The sequence below is a fragment of the Phocoena sinus genome, chromosome 9, assembly GCF_008692025.1.
Source record: "Phocoena sinus isolate mPhoSin1 chromosome 9, mPhoSin1.pri, whole genome shotgun sequence".
In the NCBI taxonomy this organism is placed as follows: Eukaryota; Metazoa; Chordata; class Mammalia; order Artiodactyla; family Phocoenidae; genus Phocoena; species Phocoena sinus.
In genome coordinates this window covers 60,708,681-60,716,327 of record NC_045771.1, presented here as the reverse complement: position 1 = coordinate 60,716,327, position 7,647 = coordinate 60,708,681, and the positions used below count along the sequence as shown (strand labels likewise).

The 7,647-nt window shown below is 41.3% G+C and overlaps 1 long non-coding RNA gene across 1 annotated transcript; it reads right to left on the bottom strand.

Moving 5' to 3' along the window:
- Window positions 1–1,841: 1,841 nt before the first annotated feature.
- On the bottom strand, window positions 1,842–5,825 carry LOC116759574. Its single transcript, XR_004351476.1, has 4 exons — window positions 5,676–5,825; window positions 4,223–4,445; window positions 3,416–3,536; window positions 1,842–2,305 (listed from the first exon to the last, which is right to left on the bottom strand). It is a non-coding gene; the product is annotated as an uncharacterized LOC116759574 (long non-coding RNA).
- Window positions 5,826–7,647: the final 1,822 nt, after the last annotated feature.

Here is a 7,647-nt window from a genome sequence, read left to right as displayed (position 1 = left end):
CATTTGTCCCGTTTGCCTGAAATGTTCTAATTCACACCTGTTGTTCCAGCGTAATTGTCAATTGCACCCCCTTTTGCTCTCTAAAAAAAAAATCTTGGTTTGGATGATAAATTATACAGTCAAACTAAGTATTAGGGTCTCTGGGATGAACGATCAAGGCGCCATTCCTATTTATTGGTATTACCTTGTCACAAGCTGTAAAAACAGTTTTCCTTTTGATTGTTTCTTCCTGAGTTGTCACAAAGACCTTCACATAAAACCACTCTGTCCCATTAAAGCAATTATTGAAACCCCCTTCAGTAATGACCACTTGTTTTAGTTTTCCTCCTCAGATTCCAAAGATGAAATGTAGACATTGCTTTTGCTGGGTCAGCATCATAATTGTTCAGAGGCACAGCCTCGTACAGGGAAAATTTTGCCTATCTAATCCACAAGAACCTTAAAGAGACATTTTTCCTTGGTAACATTATCTGGTAGAAATAGTCTGTGATTCACTACTAATTTTAGCCCAAAGAAAGGAAAACCCAACATACTTAATTTCAATGGAAAATATGTATTTCTGGACCAAGATACCTAATGTCTCTAGACTACAACCAGGGAATGAATAATGGAAAGGTGAATTTGGGTGGCCTCCTTAGATATAATCTCCGTTAAAACTATTTAATCTCTGTGGTTCACAAGGAAAGCTTTTCTTGAGTTGATGAATGGAATGACATTTCTGAGATTAAATATTTCTCTAACTATATTCTTGGCTGATTCTAGTAGCTGCACCACCACTGATTCATTATTTAATTTTGGAAAATTGATCACTTTTTTTTCTTCTGAGGTTGTGTCCTCCTAGCACCAAAGCACTCAATCAATGTTTGTTTTTTTTTTTAAAAAACACATTTTAAAAACATGGGGGGACTTCCCCGGTGTGCAGTGGTTAAGAATCCACCTGCCAATGCAGGGGACATGGGTTCGAGCCCTGGTCTGGGAAGATCCCACAGGCCGCGGAGCAACTAAGCCCGTGCGCCACAACTACTGAAGCCCGCGCACCTAGAGTCCGTGATCTTCAACAAGAAAAGCCACCGAAATGAGAAGCTGGCACACCGCAAAGAAGAGTTGTCCCCACTCGCCCCAACTAGCAAAGCCCGCACGCAGCAACGAAGACCCAAAGCAGCCATAAATAAATAAATAAATAAATAAACAAACAAATAAATAAAATAAAATAAAAACATGGGATCATGAAGACAAAACAACTAATGAGGGAACTAAATTGTTTTTCACCTGATTGTTTGCCTGTTTCTTAACCCATCTGTAAACTGTGGATAATTCTGTTGGTTTTTGTCTTCCTGATGCAGTTGCTATGAGAGTAAATTACATACTTAGGAAAACATTAGCAACATTTGGGATAACAGAGGCTGAATGACTTTATCATTCTTATTTGTAGTTTGCCTGAAAAATTCAACTGAATGAGATGAAGTGGCTAAAGTGTGTTTTTCACTTTTCTTTTTTTCTTCTCTACTTAAAATGAAAGTACATCTTTAAAAAATATTATTACTGATACAGCTTTATCGGAAGACACTGATGGATCCTGAAATGACAATGACACTCCCCTGTTGTTGTTGTCGTTGTTTTAAAATCCATGCTTTTATCAAAATTAAGAAGGTATCAGGGCTTCCCTGGTGGTGCAGTGGTTGAGTCCACCTGCCGATGCAGGGGACTCGGGTTCGTGCCCCGATCCGGGAAGATCCCACATGCCGCGGAGCGCCTGGGCCCGTGAGCCATGGCCGCTGAGCCTGCGCGTCGGGAGCCTCTGCTCCGCAATGGGAGAGGCCACAACGGTGAGAGGCCCGCGTACCGCAAAAAAAAAAAAAGGTATCAGGAAAACCGGGCTCCTAAATTCCTTCTTAACCCAAGGGACTGGGTTGAATAGCTAAAGAAATATTTTCCTGATCATTATCTCTTTCCTTATTTCAGGCACGAACTCTATCTCCTTCACCCTACCTCATCTGTACCTCTAGAAAACGCATAACGAAACCTGGAGCGCCCCCTTTCTTATGAGTCAAGACAGCTCCTTTCCCACGAGTTCCAGGGCCTGTTTGTGAAACATGGCCTGGGCAATTTCCCCAAGAGTCCCACAGTCCTGAGTGGACAGGCAAGTCCCATGATTCGGAAGTAGTGGCATCGAGTGGTTGGGGAGGTGTGGTGACAGTCCAGGCTTCTGGTCTTCCAGGAAACCAATTTCATTGGTATAATCTTAACAGGTCATATTATATATTATATACCAAAACCATCTGCAGTTCTCTTAAAGGATAAAAACCTGCAAAAAGAAGATAAAGAATTGATAAGATAGTAAAAGATATATATATTTTTTCTGATTAAAAATAATGACCTATTCCTGACTATGGGATAGGAACTACCAGAAAGTACTGTATCTTCTTTTGACAAGGTTATGCTGAGTAGCCTGTGTACATCTCTACATTTCTCAAGAGGTTTACTTATGGTGTCTCAGGCAACAATATAACAAGGATTTATTGATGTTCCAAAGTGAGGGCTTGGGTGTCAGAACTGCGAAATCTGAGATATAAGATCATTTGGTTGAAGAGCTCTAGCTTCCTTGAACATTCTTGTTCCTCCAAAAAACCTTGGAGGCTGCCATAGTAACTGTAAGTTTCCCAAATGAGAAACTGGGGCAGAGAAACAGAGTGGGGGTGGGGTATTTGTTTATGGTGGAGGGGTGACATTTTTTCACAATATATTTTGCTGGAAGGTCTACACTCTAGCAGCAGGACCAGCCCTAGGAAATGCTGTTAAGTGGTTCTTTGGCAACATTTACTTATTTTGGAATGGCTCTTCCTCTTTCCTACTTCCCCTGCCTAGAGGTGTAATTCTGTAATCTGTTTACACAAGGTCCCCTCACTGTGGCCCTCACCTGAGCTGATATGCTCTGGACCTTTTCCACTTCTCATGTTGACCAAATTTTCTATCAAATTCTACCTGCATTGTGCCCCATTCCCACTGGATATTTACTTCCACTTTCAAGAGAGCAGGGCATTATCTGGTAATCTAATTAGAATGAGAGTAGAAAGGGTAAAAACAGTTTAATACACCTCTTACTATGGATGATTAGCATTAACTCAAAGATGTGAATTTTTAGTGGTGAAGTTTCGGAAGCTCTGTTGCAAATTGATGGGAGTAATATTTTAAGGACATAGACACATTTTTTTAGCACACCCTTAAAATCATGCACAAAGACAAATACCTAGTCTGAGTAAGGAAGGCCCGGCCCCGGAGCCTGGCACAGTCAGAGTACCTGTTTTGCATAGCCCGGTCTCATCACTGGTGAGGGAGGAAGTGCTGGCAGGGAGCAAGACAGCAGGAGAACATGCCTAACTCCTCTGTCAACAGGTAGACCAAGGACTGTACATACCTTTCTCCTGGGGGCGGGGGGTTGGCACCGAGAGAGGGTGCTCAGCACCCCTCCCACGTGCACATGCACCCTCATCCAGGCATTCCCGGCCTCACCCCGTGGTTTGCCTACAGGCTGATTCCTAAAAGATCAGAAAGACAAATGATTCAGAAGTGCCTGCAGCTGATTCCTACTTAGAATATGTAATCTCACAATCCGTGCCTGTTTTCTTTTAAGTGCTTATATGCCTCTGATCAAATCTTCACTCTGCTCTCTAACTGTCCCTTTGAAAGCAGCAGCAATGCTTTATTTCTGATTACATGATGACTTAAGCCAAATAACTTTAAAAATGCCCATGGCACTTTTGATTTGACACTGTTTATGTTTCATTTTTGCTATCCTCATCTAAGATTTTCTGAATATCTTCGTAGCCTAGCCGGGACACATTTGCTGAGTTACTGAGTGGGCAGGGCTCTGATTTAAGCTCTTAGGAAAATTTCCCATGTGACTTACAGTGATTTTCAGTGAGAATCAAGGGCACCATTGTTGGTTCCTAATAATTATGTGGTTTCTGTATGTAAACGCGTGTCTTTCACATACATAAATGCACACAGGGCATAGGATTTCCAGTGCTGGCTCAAGTGTATGTGCCTGAATACACTTTTCCTCTCTCACTCAAAAACAAATACACCCCAGTCAGGAGTTACATTTGTTGGTTTGAACAGTTTGTTGGTTTGTCACTCCCTTTCTTGGGCTTCTACCTGTTGGGGCTTGTGCTGGGGCTCCCAACACTTTAGTTTCCACATCTGTTGGATTGCTTTCGCTCACCTTGAGAGATCACTGTGAGGCAATATAGCTCATCGATGTCATCACAAACTGCTCTGCAAAAATATGTCTCAACCTCTGTGATGCCAGATTCAAAAGAGCTCGATTGTGTGTGTCTGGTCAAGTGCATGTGCCTGTGCATACACACACACAAACATCATGAATCTGTGGTCTTCATTTACTGATTGTTCTCTCATTTGAGGTAACTTCTCCACTGCTTCTATAGCTATTAGATAATAACAAACACACAAAAAATTCTTAAGGAAAACAACCTAAAGCCATAATTTATCACTTTTAAGAAAGAATGGCATTGCAACTAGACACATAACTAAACAGGGGTTTTTCTGGGAAACTGATGAGGTAAATACATTACAGAACTACAATAAACATCATCTGCTTTATCAGCAAAAGAGTAAATAGGTAGTTATGGGACTTCCCTTGTGGTCTAGTGGTAAAGGATCCGCCTTCCAATGCAGGGGACGCGGGTTTGATCCCTGGTCGGGGAACTAAGATCTCACATGCTGCGGGGCAACTAAGCTTGTTCACCACAACTACTGAGCCCATGCGCCTCAGTGAGAGAGCCTGCGTGCTGCAAACTACAGAGCCCATGTGTCCTGGAGCCCGCGCACCACAACAAAGATCCCGCGTGCCAAAACTAAGACCTGATGCAGCCAAAAATAATAAATAAATAAAATTAAAAAATATATATATAATAAAAAAGAAAAAAAGAGTAAATAGGTAGTTTTATTATTCCTTTAAATGGTGATAAAACATGAAGAAATGCCATTCAGAAGGTTTTGGGGTTTTTTTCACATGCAATGCATATCTGTGTGTGCAAGCCCACACCATTCCTTTCATTAAAACCACAATATTAACACTGTCTAGAGATTACTACAGTGGTGCACAAGGCTGCAGTGATGCTGCATTCACAGAGTCCTCAATAAACCTGAGCAGGAGGAAGTATATATGAAAAATAAACAAAAAATTGAAAGAACTGTAAATTAGGTTCAAGGCTACTCCCTGTAGAGAGGAAGCTATTGGTTATCATGATTGCACTACATTAAAAAAATCCCCACCATATCATGTAAGTCTTTAAATAATAATGGCAGATAATTTTTGAGTACCGACTATTTCAAGCACCATGCTTAGCACTTTACTTGCTTTCTCATCTGAGACTTATAATTTTTCTGTAGATGAAACTATTAACATGCCCATCTTATAGATGTGTTTTAGAAACATGTACGTGTAAATGCCAACACCTAGAACACGTGAATCTGAAATTCTCCCAAACAGATCTACATGACTTGGGAGTGGTGTTAGGCTATATAGAGAGGGTAATATTTTTTCTTAAAGTCACTATTGATGGGCTCCATAGCATCATGATGTTTCTATGCATGTGCACATGTGCAAAACACATTTTAGGTTTTGTCACCAGTTTTCCCCCTTTGTCTATTACCTTCATATTTATGGTGGACAAATCTCACTTTGAAGTCTCTTGGCTCGGAATCTCTTTTCCAGTAAAATTTCATGGTAGTTCACATTTCCCAGGAAGTCACCTTTAGAACTTTCAAAGGGATATTAACTTTTTAAAACACAAACATACAAAAGTCTTACACTCACCATGAGACAAAGGTTATGTCTCCCAGTGCATCTTCCCAGTTACTGCATACACCCTGAAGGCTAATATCATTTAAGCCAGGACCCCACCCTGTTCCTTTTCTGTCTTTCTTGCGGCTTGGGGCCTTTACAGCTTTCACATCTCTTTGCCTGGTTTTGAGATCAGGCTCTCTGACACCGTACCTCTGTGTTGCTTGGAGAGGCAACTTAAAATATACAATCTCCAGACGGGAATGATTTAGCAAAATTAAAAACAGACAGGGGGCAGAAAAGGCGGGAGGTGTCAAATGTTCCTTCCACCCCACTATCAGTTTGATGTGGTGGCCTTGTTCCTACCTAGTCCCCCTTCATGCTGACCACTACCCAAAGTTAAAATGCCTGAAAGGTTAACAGAATACACATGGATAGAGATATGGATACCCTTTCTTCTGCCTTGTAAAGCAACACATGGAGTTTTAATTGTGGCTTATTTCAACTTAATTTTGCTTCACCCTTAGGATGAAAGAGACTTGTTTCAATAAGTCTCAAGAGGTATTGTAAAACGTATAAGTACTTCAAGAATCTGCTAAGCCACCTCAAAAGAATACTGGTGGATATTGAGCACTTGATTTTGGAGTGAGCTTCCTTCCTCTTTCCAAACACAAACATGGTCATATTGATGCACTGATATCAAAGTTGCAGAATGTATAACACACACTCTTATTCATTATTAAAACACACGGGTAAATAAAAACTCTGCTTTGGTTAGAAACAAATCTAATAGAAAACAGGCAAAAGAGGTATGGACAGAGAAGCAGTATCATGTCATGTATCCTTTCCGCAGTCCCTGCCTGGGGTGAGATAAGGAATAAGGCAGCTCAGTAGTGCGAGGAGGTTTTATTACAAATGGAGAATTTCCCAGTTATCCCAGATCTTGAAATCAACCTGGTTCAACATGACCCATTAAGCCATCATTAGGCCCAAGGTAAAGACTGACATGGGGATGGGATGGCTATCACCGAATGCAGAAATGCATTGCTCCACTGTTTTCAGAGCTTATGTTTATTTTAAAATCCATACCAGACAAAAGGCTACTACAGGTTACGTTGTGTCTAATCTCTAGCATGACTCCTGAACAGGGTCATAGTATGTACTTAAAGCTGTGTTAGACTGTGACCAACTTTCAAAGTGGTTTCAAGCACAATTTCTGAGTTTCAGTGGGGATGAAAGCCCTTGTACCCTGCTCTAGTTTCTTGCTAGTGTCTTGCATGACTTTCTGCAAGATATGACCCATGGAATTCTGCAGCACAAAAACGATAAGATGTTTGCTATCTTTCATTTTCATCAAATAGTCTGTATTTACAATACTACTCCAGTGGTTTCTGACTACTGCTTAGGGCGATTTTGCTTAGCCTAGCGGAATGTCCTGGAAAGTAGTGGCAGTGATTTAGCCTCCAAAATTGGAACACATTGGTAGAGACAGAAAGCCTATGAACAAATAGTGGGCATGTGCCAGAGTAAATAAGTGTGGTTCATGAGTTGCGGTTAGAAATGTCTCTCTTTCAGTATGCAGGGCAAAGCTTTTGCCAGGATTTGCCATAAAGTCATCACACAAAGCAGTTTTTCCTCTTGGTAAGACGGACTCAATGGAAGAGGGCTTCTAGTTTCACAGTCTACTGTTGGGGCTGCAGTCATAGGTCATGCGAAGGAGATCTGAAGGGAGGGGTCCTTTTTTCAGCTAGCCTTTCTCACTCTGCCTGCTGCCAAGCTTATGTGAAAAAAGAATGAAACCCAGGAGGGAGTGAGGAGGAGGTTGGAAGGGTTGGAAGAGG